Source organism: Halictus rubicundus, chromosome 2 (genome assembly GCF_050948215.1).
Source record: "Halictus rubicundus isolate RS-2024b chromosome 2, iyHalRubi1_principal, whole genome shotgun sequence".
In the NCBI taxonomy this organism is placed as follows: domain Eukaryota; kingdom Metazoa; phylum Arthropoda; class Insecta; order Hymenoptera; family Halictidae; genus Halictus; species Halictus rubicundus.
The window spans coordinates 3,814,166-3,832,066 of NC_135150.1; the positions used below are offsets into that span (position 1 = coordinate 3,814,166).

The 17,901-nt window shown below is 33.9% G+C and overlaps 1 long non-coding RNA gene across 1 annotated transcript in view; it reads left to right on the forward strand.

Moving 5' to 3' along the window:
• Positions 1 to 17,901, forward strand: part of LOC143364171 (uncharacterized) — a 432,692-nt gene that overhangs the window by 84,422 nt on the left and 330,369 nt on the right. The gene's annotated exons all lie outside the window — the stretch shown is intronic.

Here is a 17,901-nt window from a genome sequence, read left to right on the forward strand (position 1 = left end):
TGAATAACCACTTTTGTCTACATCTTTTATCCACATTTGTCTTTTAAATCTTGGGAAAGCGTCAACGAAGAAATCCTAAAGTGTGAAACAACGTATTGTCACGTCCATATCCTTTCATATCTACTTTATTCGATTGATTCAGTCTTCAGACATTATTTATTCTTTTGCCACAATATTAGTATACATGTTTTTACTATATTTTCTATGTCACCACAGTACTACAGTAATTTAATAATAAAATTATGTTAGCTTATTAATCATTTTATATTATTTTGAGATACAGTACACCGAATATTTTTTATTCTTTAATGGGATATTTATGTTTACAAATTGAAAATATACTTTTGACAAACTGTAATGAACTTTATCTATCAGATTGAAAATAAATATATTTTTCACATTGTGCCTCTAATAATTATTTGATTACTCACTGTAATTGTTTGAAAGTTTCTCACTCATTAAACATTATTTTAGTCATTTCTATCATATAAAATAAAAAATCTTTTCTTGAAGCCTACGTTATGTTAGGAATATGTCAACAACTTTTCACCAGAAATAAATTAATAATTAATAAGTTGACATTTCAAGTGACGTTTTGTAATTGCATTTTATTAACATAATTTTACAAATGGATATTTACATTAGGGTGGACCTAAGCTATACATGGAGAAAAATTTTTATCGAGATCCAATGCACGACACCCTCCAGAATTGTTTCTTTAGTAGAGAAGAAATTTTTTACATTATTTAAGGTCGATCGGATAAAAGGATCACGTGACGCATTTAAATTGAAAATTTTGAAATTCACCTTAACTATGGAACGATATCGTTGAATTTGTCTGTTTGTTTTAAATAGGAATATGGAAAGTTATATGACTTCCTTTAAAACTTCCAAATAAAAAATAACAGTGACCTTGAAATTTCGAAAATATGATTTCCAAAAATTTTTTTTTATTTTGACATTATATTTACCTTAACAGTGCAATTTTCTCCTCTGGAATTTTTTCGTATAACCACAAATAACAGAGATATTGAAACATTTCCATGTATTACATTTTATTTATACCTGTACTGAAACAATACTAAGAAACCTAAGGTGACAGTCACGCCTGTCTCATGTATAGAGTCTCTACCCCTCAGAAACCATTAGGAATCTAACCTGTCGTAAACGCTAAACGCACTAGGACAGACGGTTTTTAAACTTTCACTCTTAAAGAACCGAAAAAATTTGTAAAATAGTTTAGCCACATTAGCATTGAACAATAAACAAAATCAAATTGTACTTTGCATTATAAAGTACTTTTGCCAACAATTAAGTAAAGTTAATAAGTAAAACTATTTCTGTTGCCACAATTTTTCGTAACTGGCTTTGGTTTGCAAAATATGAGCTGAAAACCACTTTCGCAAGGCAGAAGAACCTTGAAATAAGAGCACCGTGCCTGCTAGTATGCTTTGAGTAGTGATCGTAGTGTTTTATACCCGACTAATGTAATCGTCAACACATCACGATTACTAATTGTAAGCCGTAGACACGTCAGCCAGAACATCCGAGTCACTAGGCCTAAACGACCCTTAGACCTTTTCTCTTCCACGTCATTCGTTCCACAGTACACCTTCCCCACTCCCTTCCAAATTTTCCTCTCCGAAACCTATTATATATTACAGCCCGCCGAAAGAGTAGAGAACTTTTTCCTTGCGAAAGATTCGCTGCCTAGTTATTATACTATAGTATACTGTATACTATAAGAAAAAATAAAGCATATTATATATCTCTGTATGAATAAAAAATTCTTGTGCAATTCCAAGAGTAAGAGCCAGATGATAGTACATTTTACTAAAAAAATATTCATCAAAATTATCTAAGTCAATGATTACAATAATTTGAATTGCTATGTTAATGCATTCATACATAATAACACATGGCAGCAGCATAACCATGCCAGGGGCTACCGTCAGACACGCATTTCCTGTGTGGATAATTCAATCAGTTATCATGGTACAGTTACATTGATACATATGAAATTTTGGGAAATTGGAAATTATTATTATTATTATTATTCGAAAATCGTTGAAATTATTTATCAAAATTAACCCCACGTTACATTTGAACAATTAAAGTTAGCTTCAATTTTGCACGCTTGCGAGACAACCAGATATTTATGACTATGAATAGGTTCCAAAATATCTGCTTGTGATAGGTTTAGCAGACCAACGTGTATACTTTTGTAATAAAAAAGATCACTTGTACAATAATTTAATAGACAAAATATTATAAATGGCATATGTACAATATTTATGACAGAAGAAAATTTGGTTTATCTAATACATACCTCGTTTGTGGTATAAGAAACTTATTATCTTATTATCTGTACACAATTACTCATATTAATATTTAGCTACAATACTATTTTTGTACTTGTTGATTTGTATAATTTGTATAAGTGTTAAATTATTTATTTAATTATTAGATGTAAGCGTCCTGTTGTATATTATGCAAAGCGACGAGTCACTTCTTGTTGATTGAAAATACAGAAACAGGTATAATGCATTTTAAACAAATAGTTGTCATATTTTCACATCGCATTAATATTCGATCACTTTATTCGAAATAAAACACCACTTTTCATAAACGTGTGCGAGTATTAATGTGACTTGAAAATGTAGTAACTGTTGCTTTAAAATTTCTTAAACAAACAAAATGTATTATTTATTTATTTTCAATCTAGAATAAATGATTTATCTTCATGTAAAAGAATCAGTATAGTATCTATGTGCTCTTGTACACAGCAACAATTATAGGGGCAATACAGTGTCCGTACATTAGTAAGTAACATTGTATAAAATTTGTTCTGGCTTTGTCTATTTCTTAAGGAAGATCTGGCAGAGTTTCAGAATCAAATCCCAAAGGTAAGGGCCTTGATAACAACTTAAACGGTTCTCACAGCAACCAGGATTTCTATTGGCGGTGAAGATATAACGATGAACGCTTCTGTAAATGTTTCTGTTTTTCCTTCTGTGTTAAAAGGTCCTGGGAGAATATCTTGCATCGGCTGTTTCATGTGAGCGATGGCAGTATTTATCACCAGTTCTTCGGGGACGTAGAATTCTCGGAGGTAGGGGTTTTATTGTTTTTTTTTTTTTGAATGAATAAAAATGTCTATTCCCCGTAGGGGAAACGAAAACTTGCTGCACAAATCCGCAAAATATGATGCCTTCGATGTTCTACTGTGGAATGTATTAAATATGTTTCGTACATATTTATTTCGATCCTATATTTCACATATAAATCTGCCCATTCATTTATTACAACTATAATCTTAAAGATTTATAAATAACTGTGTGCTATACTATGATTTTCAACAAAATTGTTCAACTACTACACGCTCTAAAATTTTATTACACAATAGTAGTGATTTCATGATCAGTACATTCCTGAATTTATTTTTTCATTGGTTCCTTTGTAATTAAAAATTTGTGTGCTTCAAAAATTTCAACAATTAAAATAAGATGTAATAATGAAACGCAAAACAAGCGTAACGTGAAAATTTTTTAACTGAAGTAGTCCATGAAGGAATTATCTATAACTTAGAATTATAGTCACTATTCCTTACTATTATATCATTCTTTCATTTAATTTTGTAAGACTACCTTCATTCAAATAGTCTTCCATTGTATCAGGTTTTTGAAAGATTCGTTAAAAGTTGGAATTTATAATTTGATCTTTTATTAGATAGCAGACTAATGGAATAGACTTGCACAAATTTCACCTCTTCGAATGTTTTTGAGTTATTAATTTATTAATGTGAATACGTGAAATTCGCGAGTTTCGTTCTTATTTATATGAATGCTATTTGCTCACTTCTACTTATAAAAAAAAGTTGTGTGTACGTGCGTGCTTGCGCGCGTGTGTGTATATGTTTGTGTCAGATAAATGCTAAGCTTTCTTAAATTAGGAAAGTAAAACTCTCACTAAAGATTTTCGCGACCGTCTCATCTAGCAAAAGTTTCTCTCTACAATTTAATTCGTATAGAATTGATCACAAAAGTATTCAGCCACCTATTAAGCCTTTAGCTTTTGCATTGAATTATAGATTTGCAAGTTAAAAAGTAAATCTACAATTTAAAAAGGTAAAACATTACGAAAAACATTACAAATACAATATTACGAAATGTCAAATCTATTTCTGTTATTTCTGCCCTTGTATGACCCTGAAGACCATAGTATACTACATGGTTGAACCCGTCTCAATGACCGTTTTCATTTGACGTAAACAAATATGTAGCATTCCATTTAAAAAAATGAAGGTCACCTGTTTCTACAAAAATACTAAAAATACAAAAAATTGAGATACGCTATCATATTACTATTAAAATGTACTACAACTATCTCCTCTTTGGTTTTTTTCTAATGCTTACCTTTTACGAAAAGAAACGCTGGTACAAATTTTCGCGAACACCCTGTACATAAACACTACAACGTACTAATAAGTGTTTATCACAACTAGATTTTCATTCACCTTCTCTTTGTAAATATATAGGTATTTAAATTTTTCTCGGTAGTTAGTAATTGCTTTAAGTACTACATTTCAATCTAACCTTCTATTGAGTTTTCGCAGGTGTATAATGTCTGTACTGTATGATAACCCAAAATACTATCCCTTATTCAGCAATCTATACCAAATTCGTATGATTGTTAACACGTTGACTGCCAACTACGAGATAACTCGTAGTTTGCGTTATTGCCTAGGACGCCAACTACGAGTTATCTGGTAATTTGATTAATTGCCATAATATGATTAATAATATTTTTGCATTAAGAAATGACATTCGCGTATAAAAGGATAAATTATTTAAGAAGAACAGTCTTTTGCGATGATGATTAAATTAAATTGGACTTTTACACCGGGAAACCCCGAAAAGTACCGTGGCAGTCAACGTGTTAAATAATAACACCGATATTTTTTAATACGTTTCAAAGTAAAATGATTCAGATTACAGTTTTTCTTAATTTCAGTATAAGTATTAACTTTATTGTTGTAAATGCGTTTCATTTGTGTAACATTTTCTGTTAGCTCTATATCAAGCAAAGGTAAATAAATCGTAACGTTAGATTGTGTTTCACGATACTAATATTTATACATTAACTTAATATGACTTTTTTGACACTCTAGAAACAGGGTTTAGACTTTATGGTGTTGCAGTTCTCACCGACAGGAGCAAAAAATGTCACAGTGACATAAGTCAGGTTTACAACTGTCGTTATAAAATGTACTTTTGCGTTTACGAGCAACTATACATGTCCTCTTCACAGTATACTACATGTAAACTCAAAAGTCCTGTGTGGCGGTACATTAATACGAGATTGTCTATTTTATTCCAGAGTATTTATAAATAATAAATAATACAGTGTATATAATATACACTAGAATATATCAATTTATAATGAATGGTCGCATTTAAATAAAAAGACATAGTACATTTTCACCGAATGAGGAATAAAAATGTTGGTGAAGCATTTTTCGATTTATTTTAGCGGATATGAGAATCCTTGCATACTTTACGCTCCTTTTCAATATTTGATATATTATGTTACGAGTCAGGGCTGCGAGCAGCGCGAGAAGCCGGCGAAGGGTTATTACCCCAGGAATATGGTTTCAATTTATTAGTTAGGTTCGCGGACGAAACTGATGCGAATTCAGGGAGCCTCTAAGAATGGAGTTAAACGCAGAAGAACCCGGTGCGAAACCGGAGAGCTCCTAAAATGATATGACAGTGCGGAAGAACGTTAGTAAGATTATATCGTGTGAGAACTTTCAATTGCTAGATTAGGATATTGGACGATAATTAACGGTTTTAAAGATTGCTCGAATCACCAAACAACACAAATATATCCTGATTGAAATGTGTGTTACAAGTGTTGGTGTCGCGAGTGAATGTATAATAAAGGTAGTTTTACTGGAACGTGTTCGGTGTTGACGTACTGGCAATGCGGGGTCTAAAAGCAGTTATTGAATACCGAACAATTACTGGACTATCAGGTCTATTGATGCGAAACGGAACATTAGCCCGATCTCACTGTTACTGACTCTTACGAATGCGACTCGAGTTGACTCTACACGGTTTATGTATCCTCCAAATGAATAGGGTGCTCCGTTCATAATCTGATGTCACGTAGGGTCAAATTCTAGTTTTTGACGCTTCCAATTATATCGGGCCTCAGTTTGATCTTTGTTAAAAAGGGTTATACTCCATACGGAACAATTATAATACATATCTAGATGTACACAGGCAAATGTAATGTAATGTATTGTAGGAATATTTTAATGAAACTCCTACGTCTTAGGTGTGACGTATCGGGTAGAGTGATTTCACACCGATTTCGCTATAGTCCTTTAATTTCTTTCTTAATAACTCGATACTTGACGCATTCGCTCGCGACTCTCGCTCTACTGACTCTCTCTCTCTACCGACTGACTCTCTACCGACTGACTCTCTATCGACTGACTCTCTACCGACTGACACAACATCCCTCGCATTCGTCCCTTTTATCCAAGGCCCACTTTCATTTTTCCTCTCTCGCACTCTCATTCTCTCTCTATCAGTTTCACATACATTCGGAAAACCCAAACAGTCACGCACGCCCTGCGCTTGGCGCCTCCAAACACTTTACTCTTGTCACCGAGACCCAAACACTCTTCTTTCACACTTCGACCCAAACAGACTCCCTTTCACGCCGGACCCAAACACGTTGGCGCCACGATATCGCGTCCACAGCCACTCTAAACAATCATTCTAATACAGTGTCTCATTCATAACCCTACAGTATTAATCATTGATACAAGAAGCGAGACTAATTTATTTTGAAATGTAATAATCAGGAGTAACATAACCATATGTTCTGATTCTGTACTTGCACAGAATGTGTTCTAATTCCTTATACATTGCATAGTTACTTCATCATCTTTGTAATATACAGGTTAGAGCATCTTAACATTACATAAATGTCAACCCTGTTTTTTTAAATAGAATTCAAGACCACTTGAAGTGACGTTCATAATATAGGTCATTTTATATAATATTTGTTTAAAAGATACGATATTTATTAAACCAAATAGTTTATTATGTTAAACTATGGATACACGCACGACGCACGATGTTACCGCAACGCGATCACGAACGCAAGAGGAAGATCAGATCGAGCGGTCCTCACGAGAATCGTTTCGGACAAAAGCCGATCGCTCGCCAGGCTCGTAGAGTACGACGACGGAACCCCGTCTTAACATATTATAAAGCTGGAATCAAATATATATTTGTTAAATATATATTATAGTATACATTATAATTTTCATACGTATATACTAATTAATAATATATTAATTAATAATATAGTAATTGTCATTTATAGACTGCAAAATATAATGTAATTTGAAGTATTAGAGAGATTGAAAGAATTGGAGAATATTATCACATTATTTTCTACCTACTAAAATTATTCAAGAAACAACAAAATGGTTAAGTGTCTCCTGTTTCGTATAAGAGATGCAGAACATTTTTATTTTGCATAATGTTCCACAGTCTGGTGATTAATGTTTTTTAAACGGCTTTTTGTGCTTGATAGGTTTCCAAATGCCACGTAGATTTAGAATCTGTTTATTAAACTTTGTGAAACGATTGCTTAAACAACATGAATATTTAAAAAAGATATCTTTGTTATGATAATACTATCTAAGTTACGATAAAAATGAAAACAATGACAGGCACAATATTTGCACTAAAGCTACATATAGGCACTTGAAATTGTCTGGCCGATGATATCCGCATACGTCGAAAGCAGGAAATCTTTTAAGGGATTTTCGGGCCAGCTCTGAAAAGCATATCGCATGCAGAAAATGACCGATGGTGGAACGGACACAGTACTGCGACACTGTTAGTTGCATGAGACAGCAGGGTATCAGAGGCGAGGATACTGAATGGCATTAGTGTGAATTCTACAGTACTCCGTGGTTCCGCAACTGCTATTGCGTCGCGCTCGTATCGGCCAGTACATTTCCGACTTGCCTTGCTTTTGTTGCGCCAAGAAGACGATTGTCCCGGGCTCTCCTTTCACGCTTGAGTTTCGAGAACCCATGAACCCATGGGATACACGGAAAATATCTCGGGGATGATCGATAGCGTCAATGGAACCCTTAACCCCTTGCCGTGCGACTTTCTTTACGACTGTAATATTTAGAACCTCTTTATCCTTAATAATTTCACGGAAAGAGAACATTTTTTTTTTTATTATATGCGTACATTTACTTTAATGCTTAAGCATTGGTAACAAAAGAAAAACATTTTGTCATAATAGCAGGTTGTTGCATATGCAGTATTCGATTTTAGAATGCACATATTATGCAGTGTTTTGATCAAGAAATAACATTACAGTCTACATATTTATTATATGTACATCGTTTTAATGTACAATGATGATTTTGTCTTCAATTTCTATTTTGATATGTAATGTTACTTTTCAATAACGTGCATTTTTCTATACAGGGTGTCTCAACCGATTTTGACATCCTGATTTTCTCGATATACTCGTAGCAACAAATGTGTGAGAGAAAATTTGAATGGTATCGAGTGGGGCGTATTTTGTTCTCAGTTTTTTTGTGAAAAGTTAAATATTTAAGTTTAAATAATTGTAAAACACCATTACTGCCATACTAAAGCGTTTGCTTTTATTAACTTATTAGGTTTAGCCCTTTTTTTATAGGGAGTGATTTTACAGAATATGGCAATATTTTGAGAGAATATGGCACAATTTTTTTTCATTTGACACCTCCTTTTTGATTTGTGTTTGAAAATTCGACGAACACGCGTGTTATTGAATAGGAATTGTCGGGCGCGTCTGTTCATTACTTACTAATTCTACTTCTTAAGAACGCTAGGCACGCGAACTTGACGGATTTTTAAAGTCACTTTTCTTAAAAACTAATATTTTCGACTCATTTTTTCATATAGAATCATCCCCTCCACGTTTATACCATTTTGGGACACCCTATAGACGTATGGAATAAAATAGTTTATGAAACTCTAAAGTTATTCATTATGAGAACGGTTGACTCGAGACCTATAGTTCTATTGTGACTTGTGTTCTTCGCGATGAGTACTATAGGATGCAATAGAAAAATGTTTGACCTTGCAAAAATTGTCAAGGTAAATTTTGCCGTTCATTTTTTTAACAGATCTCTACCAATCCGGAGGTGCAGAATCACGTTATAACGGTCGCGACATATGATTTTAAAACACCCTGTACCTACAAGGACTGAAATGTTCATTGACATTTAAAAAAAGAGCATCTAATATCATTGTTTAACATTGAAATGAGCAAATACTTTTAGATGTTCCTTTTTTAAGACAATTTAGAATGACGAATAGAAATATTATTGCCTTGTCATGCAAATTTGAAATGAAAACTTTGAGGAAACATGCTAGTATAGTTCCTAAGTAATCTCTTTATGTCCCCTGAGAAGGTATATTCGAGTGGTTAGCTAGATTCACGATGTCCCCTCAGAGCTGCCGTCCGAGTGCGAAGGGTTAATAGTTTACAAGACATTTAGGGACATTGCGTTAGGTGAATTATCCTGTATACGGGAATCGGTGTCCAATTGGTTAGTTACAGGAAAGGTTACAGGAAACGGAAGCTCAAGAGCCTTCCTTTTGCGAGGACAAGGGGGCGCTGTTGCAGAACAAAATGAAACAAACAAGACTAATTTCGGAACCGGGTTCCCTCGCAAGGCTAGAAAATTCATCAGGAGGACAATAAAGCACTTCCATTGACATGCCGACCGGAAGAAGAGACACACCGCAGTCATCTGCTGTTGTGTATGTCGATTTCGCTCCTTCACAAGAGACTCTCCTCTTGCTGGAATTATACTTGACACCCACTATTAGGCAGATCACGTATGTTTCCGGTCACAGATACCTACATGAGAATAGGATTCAAGCTGGCGAAGTGATTCTGATTTTACAAATTAAATTTAAGGTTAACAAATGTAGAAAGCTATTAGGTTGTTTTTATTAAACAATGTGAACATAGAATTTTTTTATAATTATTCGAAAGTTGCACGAAACGATTAAAAAAAAAGTTATATTCATATTAAAATCGTAACAATTAATTGTATTATTAAAAACTAGAAATTGTATGCGTTCTGTACGCGAATTGATTAATATTTCGAGAATTTTCCTTTTTATTTCACTTTCTATTTTTGTTTTGTTTTAATGTGTAACAGCGGGAAAATGCTACGTTTTGAACGTTTATAAAATTCAAAGTCCAACAAATTTGAGCACCATGTATTTTATTGCGGAGGAGTATGGCAATTGTGTCGGCTGGAACAGAATGAAAAATTCAAAAATTGTAAAGGTGGTGATCATTGAAACGAAAAGATTGAATTTTACGAAAATTGTATGCCTTCTATGATCTTCTTGTTGATTAAATCTATTGAATTTATACATTATTGTTATTTTGTTTATTTCGTTATTTCAATTGAATAAACATATTCTCTTGGTATTTCAAATCAATGTCTCTAATCATTTTAAATACACTATTTATTTTGTGGTAGTAATAATAATGTATTATACCAAAAATGTAAGAATATAAGTTTATAAGAATAACTGTATTGAACCATCCGAAGAAAATTTTTATTCGTAATCCTTAACACTTATCGAACTTTTTGTAAAATGAAGGTAAATGATTGGGATCGTAAATATAATTGACAAATAGAATTGTGCGTTAAGGGGATAGTTTGAGACCAATCAGCCCCATAAGGTAACATCATTGATATGAAATTCATGAAGCGTTAGGATTACGTTGCGCAGCTAATCACGGAGCTCTCGCAAATGCAACGATATGGCTCGCGCTAAGTAATGGAATTGTATTTGACCGCAAATATAATACAGGGAGAAGACGATTGTCTCGCATTTCGTGCCGGTTTGGTCTGTGCGATGTAATATGTATGTATACAGATGCACCCGATTCCCTGGCATGTTTGGAGCTTCATAACAAAATTATATTCGAAGTGCAAAACTTTATTTCCTGTTTGCCTGAATTTAGCGTTGAAAACTGTCCACATTTCATTCACACTTATTTTCTTTTGCTTCAGCACAGCGTAAATAATCAATTATTACATGTGTAAAATGAATTAATTAAAATTATTACACGTTTGATGTTGAATACAGGCGATCTATTTATATCTTACGCACTTTATTTAAACATACTTAAATCGGGGACTTTCTTAAGTTTATGAACATCCATTTTAAAGCACATAAAACTTTTATAATTTTCATAAATTTGGTTCCTTAATATTTTAAAGTTTCGCAAATATATGATCCTTCATTTAGAAATTCTAATTGTTTCTGTATGAAATTAAATTACTATTCGATAAGTAATATTTAAATCGTAATGCTTTCTTAAACACCGTCCAGAACAGCGAATATCTGAAATTGGTTTCTATCGTCGCAGTAAGTACAATTAATCAAGCGACATTAATTTTGGTTCTACAGCATATTAGACAGTGCTCTATGAGCAACGCGATTAAACTTTAAGCTCCCTTTTGTTATACACCAGAAATGGGCGCATCCTGCTTCGAATGGCTTATAGAATGCTACCACGATAGAACATAATAGAGTGGTAGCCGCATTTCACTATAATTATGTTGTTTTGATTAGAAGCTGCAACCTGATTTAACACGATTCATTAAAGGATTTTTTGGTTTATCGTTTAAACGTTTAAATAAAAACTATGCCTTGTAATTCGTGTTGCAGAAAGCAATTTCAAATGGTAAACCGTCAAACTGTAATGTTCATAGTATTTGTATACAACTCGTTTTCAATATATGTTTATTATGCAATATATCTTTTGAAAGCATAAACGTCACCTATTGTTTACGGGTCATACTATTGTTCTTTGCATTTACTTATTCTGAGTATTACATCTATAAACACAGCAATAGGAAAGGAAGTAAATCCATAAAATATTTTTACGAGTATTGGGACGTAAAGCAGCAGAAACTGTTCATAATATGAACATTAAATTTGTTGAAAGTATGAGTGGTGAGTGTAGAATAAGTTTAAGTAATTTTTTAGAACATGAAAATAATTTTAAATTTTTTATTTATTTTGATTCTAGTTTTGCAACGCGTTGAATAAATTAATAGAATATAATGTAAACTATTTCGACTGAATAAATTCATTTTAACAGAAACCACACTGAAAATATCATATGCAAACCTGTAATTTAAGCCAACCTAATATACTGTGGATAGGGTCTATTTATCGTGAACTAAACTTTGCTGGCGAACTCAATTTAATCTCTATATATACACGTATCGTTCGCGACTGTACAATTTTATGCGAAGTGTATCTCGCGACGACTTCTGAGTGACTCCTCGAAAGTCCTGTACAACCTAATTCTAACGCCTTCGTTTGCCCTGGTAAAAATCCTAAACAACCCTGATTGGCTAACCCACGCTTTGGGTCCTTCCAATCAGAGCTGTTCTTTCTTCGTCTCACCCCCGTTCCTTCCGCCCTTGGCGTGTTTGTTTTCGGAACGGCGAGGTGATCGGAGAAGATGATGGGACTTTCCTCCGGGCCACTCATGCTTGACCCAAGTGTCGATAGACCGTTGGGTCCGCTTCAAGTGCCCTTCGGTTCGTCTCTTAATTTATGACGGTCTCAGTTTGCTATTGAGGACTTTGGGACAAAACTCTAATAAACATACTTCGACTAGGTCTGGAAAATGTCCACTCAAAAATAGCTTCGTCGAACGAGAGTCGTAAATTGCGTTGGCCGTTTGCACGAAAGAAAGACTCTTTTGTGTGCGTGCGACCGGACGCTACAATACTATCATTTTTGCTGAGAAGTGCAGGCTGAAATTCCGAAAATCGATCAAATCCGATTGAGTTAAAATTTTGTACACAACCTCATTTTGCATTAAAAACATGTTTCCCAAAAGGATTTTTGGAGTCTCGGAAAATAATATTGGTTAGGTCTGGGTTAGGTTTGGGCCGGGCAGGGGCACCGTCCTAAAACACGTGTTCCGTCAATTAAAAAGAACAGAATTCGCTATAGTGGGTATCGAATAAGGTAGGAAAGGAAAGTAGGTGGGATTAGTATAATAAAAAAAAATTTTCGAGTCGCCAAAAATCCTTTTGGGAAACATGTTTTTAATGCGAAATGAACCTATTTACCAGTTTTCAAGCTCAATTGGATTAGACCGATTTTCGGAACTTTAGCCGAAGTGTAAAATAAACAATTTTTACGCCGAAAGTTACATTTACCAGTTTGGATAACCACCACTCCTTTAAAAATTAGTATGGAACAAATTAAAAGTAACCACTGAAGTATTATCGTATAAATATAAAATGTTCTAAAATGTAACCAAGCTTGTGTCCTTCGTAAATGTATCAAACTTTTTAAATATAGATACACACGTACTTGATTGCTACATGAAAGGAGATGGCGACAGTAAATACAAGCTTTGTGTTCAGGTTTATTATGTACCCACTACAAAGCGTTACTGAATGGGATACAATGAGCCAATACACGTCGATCATGTGACGGCCAGCCATTGTCTCCGACGGGACCTATGTTAAACTTGACTGAACACTAATTATATTGTAATTAAACGTAAAACGGCATTTTACAAAGCTAAAGGGTGACAACGTCATTTCGTTTTTAAATTCTTCCATTGGAACGTTTGAACTCTGTTAAATATTTCCACGCTAATTTATATTTAGTGAATACAAATTTTAATTAGTGGTTTAGAAAGTACAATATTGGTAACCTATAATTAAATAGAAATATGCAGTACATTTTTTCGCGATAAAAAGTTTAAGCATTGTAACATTATTTATCAATTTCATAATTCGATATAATTGTATAAATTAAATGATATTGAAAATTATTTTTTCTTGCATAGTCTACAAATAAATAAATACCTCGCATCAACTTATTCAAGCTGGGAGATTAAATAAGCGAAAATTAATAGAACTTGACTACAACTTCAAATTCAACTTCAATTCAGTTATTGAATTTTTAGGATATGAGGAGTAGATAGTGATGGGTACGACACGTGGTGGTATAAAACGATGTATTATACTAAGGCGTCGATGAGAAAATGCTACAAAGTCACGCGGAATCGGAAAATGTACGCGATGTGTCCACGCCGAATATTCGTAGCTTTCTGCCTCCTGCTTCCTGACAGCGCGTTAATAAGGTCCCCGAAAACCGTTAGAATAAGGGGAGGTTCTCCACCCCCACAAGGGCATGGAGAAAGTTTCCTCCCCCGAAACAACTGCATCCGGGGACTTCACTCTTAAGGATACTGTAACGGTCGGGCCGAGGTTCTGGCAATCGTCACTTAAATGACCGGGCCCTCAACCCGACCTCCCATGGTACGCCCTTGAGAAGGATGGAATTTCCGCGTCCGAAAATTCCCACGTTCCCACGCACCATGGTCGCTACAAATTTATTATTAAAAAATTGTGCGCTCACCTTTCACGTAATATAAAGTTAATTCAATTATGTAAATATGAAGTAAATAACACAATATTTATTGTCACTTTGCAACAATGTTATATTTGTCAAACACATATTTATTTACTGTATAACCAATGTGGCAGCCAAAGTGTTAATACCAAAGTTTTCGACACTTGCCGGAAACAATAATTTAAAGCGCGACTGCAGAAAACAAGACAAGCATTTTTATGTCGAACATCTTGCTATAGTGTCGGAAAGGGGAATTTATAGTGATTCATTAAACGCGAAGAAGTGCGTCGTAGTTTCGCGAGATAAAAGTTGTGTCGCAGAAGAATTGCATAGAGAAAACCAAGTCACGTTTCTGGAGAAGATATAGGCATTTACCCTATACAAGCGTATTGGCAGTCTACCGGGCGGAGAGGAAATTGTTAGCACACGCTACTTAATCTCGCCGAATGTTTCAAGTGTCCAATAAAATTCTACGACATTTTCTCTTCCTTTGTTAAGCACTTGGAACTTTTTGATTCAGTAATTGTAGTGGTTATTGAATTTTATCTCTTCGTAATTTACTAACTGGCACTGTACGCTTTGAATTATGTACATGATAAATTTGATTTAAATGCCAAACAGTATCACGAATATTTTGAATTTCGTTACTAAAGGCATTTACATTTCGAATCATTAACAATTCCGATGCTAGCAATTTACTTGATGCATTTCACTTGAAATGAATGCTCTATGCTGATTAATTATGTGACATGCAAAACGAGCGACAGCTTCTATACAAGTGTATACAAAATTAATTTTTTTTTTATAGTTAGACTCTCTTCGAAGCATCCTCTCAAAAAAGGTAATTTAGAATTTCTGTGTAAGTACAACAAATATTATTTTTGTCAATATTGAAATAAAAAATGTCTTAAGTATTTTTATATATATCATGTTCATTATTTTGTCTATAAATAAAAACCGTTTACATGAATTAAAAGCGTTAACTAAAACAATTATTGAACTATATTATACGAAATGTTAAAAAAAAACTGGAGTAATGAGATATTAGTTATCGAAATTATGCCACCTGACAACATCAGAAATATATACCATGTGGCGCGAAATTAAGAAATTGAAAAGCGATATAAGTAACATTGATATAAAAAAATAAAAAATTCAAAAAAATAAAAAATTTTTTCATTATTTATGATATGAATACTAATATTATAGAATTAATAATTGTTACAGTAAAGAGTTCACATTTTATATAAAAATCTTGCGAACATTTTTTCCCGCTATTTCATCGCAAATATAAAGGAATGTAATGAAATGAAACTATTGTTTAAAAAAAAAGACACTTGATTACGATAGTGGAGAATTATAGAATAGCTATTGGACATGAAAGTATGAGGTCAGTACACCTTATTTAGAAAACGACATGACAAATGGCGGTAGAATAATAATCCCTTATAGTTTTCTTGTTCATTCGTTGAAGTATTTTTCTAAAGAGTGAAAAACCCACGAATAAGGCGTCCGAGGTAATTAAAAGCTGCTCTTATTTAATTCGCATGCTACTCTGGAGTATTTCCCGAGAGGCTATTATCTATGATTTACCTACATAATTAGAATTCACTGCATGCTCTGAAGTTATTCGTAAGACACGGAAAAAAATTGCCGGAGTGGTACATACATATTTCTCGGTTGCGCGTATTTTGTCCGCGTGAAACCAGCTGGCAACTGCATACGCTCGCGCGCGTCATGGTGTCCGGAATTGCCTGGACACAGTGTCTGGGTTTACGGTGTAGACACAGACAACTTTGGATAAAAAACTGTTAAGCGTTCACAATAAAATTCTTCCTCAATTGCGTCTTTTGGAAGAAACATTTTTTGCACTATCACAGATAGAAGAAATGATCAGGAAGCCTATTTTAAGTGGGTACATCCTCTCTAAACAAATTAATACAATAACTTCTATATGGTCATTTTATTTGGAACTTAAAACTCTGAACTGATTGGTTCTTTATTGTTTAATGCTCATTTCCTATAAGATCTTTCCATTTGCAATGGTATAAAACATAATTTTTATGCAGTTTATCAAAAATGTGAATTGTATAGCCTAGTTAAAATGTTGGCTTAACTTTACCTCAGGAAACCAGAAATTTTTAACTTTTTTTCATGTAATCCTGTAAATTTTAGCGAGAAAATGCAAAAAATCTAGGATTGAACTTGGATTTTCGACATTTTCTCGCCAAAATTTACAGGATTACATAATAAAAATTAAAAAATTCTGGTTTCGTGAGGTACAGTATAACCAAACCCTTTAAAATGGTGTCGCGTAACACGCTGCACCATTTTTGGTGTTTCATCACGAAGAACTTTGATGCAGAATACGCTTTTAATTTCTGTGTAGTCTTCGTCCACGTAACGTGTCAAAGCATCGAGTATTGTAACACCCTTTACACGTGATACTTTCCACCCATTATTTTGTAATAACATGGTAATTTCGAGGCCGTACAAACGCGATCCGTCGGCTAACAACGGATACTTTTCTGCCGTATACTCGAAGGCTACTCTTTTATTGAAATGTGTGCGCGTGTAATGACATTCCAGAATATAATTTACGAATGTTGGTCCTGAAGACATGCGGCGGATTTTCGTTTCCCGTGTTTGAGGACTGGATTGTTAGCGTTTTTCAACGTCCAAAAGCCGGACAGAAAAATATTTTTCGTCAGTCATTTCTTCGCGGACGACCTGTATAGCTTGGGCCGACCGACACAGGAAACAGAAATATAAAAAGCCAGTCACTTTGAAGGAAACATTTTTTTAACGTAACGAGACGCGTACATAAAAATTAATTCCCGTCTCGGTGCGCGTGGCCCATGTCCGGGCACGTCTTAATTAACAATTTAATTAAAAATGTACTTGTGAAATCATTCATTTTCTAGTGCAATTTGGAGAATTAAAAGCGGTCGCTTTTTGGCGGAAAACTATTATGAAGGTTATCCTACAATGTACAGCTATTTTATTTCTCCTGTCACGATGCGTATCCCTGCTACAGTTACTATGGAAAAAGTATGTAAAGTATATTCATGCTTGCACGCAAACCATCCACCGTCTATGTAATACGATCTACGTATACCGGATGCACGGTATTTACCTGAAGATGCAGATTTTCTGTTATTTACGACGACAAAATGTCCAAAAATAATGAAATTTCTTTTGGTATTTTTTATTAAAAGTGGATCCGTGTCTAATACGTTCTGTGGGATTAAGTAAGTTCAAGGGAAATTAATTTTTGTATTTTCTATTGCTCTGCTTGAAATAAAAATATAGTTTTGATTCCCCCTCTTTATATGTCACAAGTGAACCCCTAAAAAATATATAATAATCTGCAAGA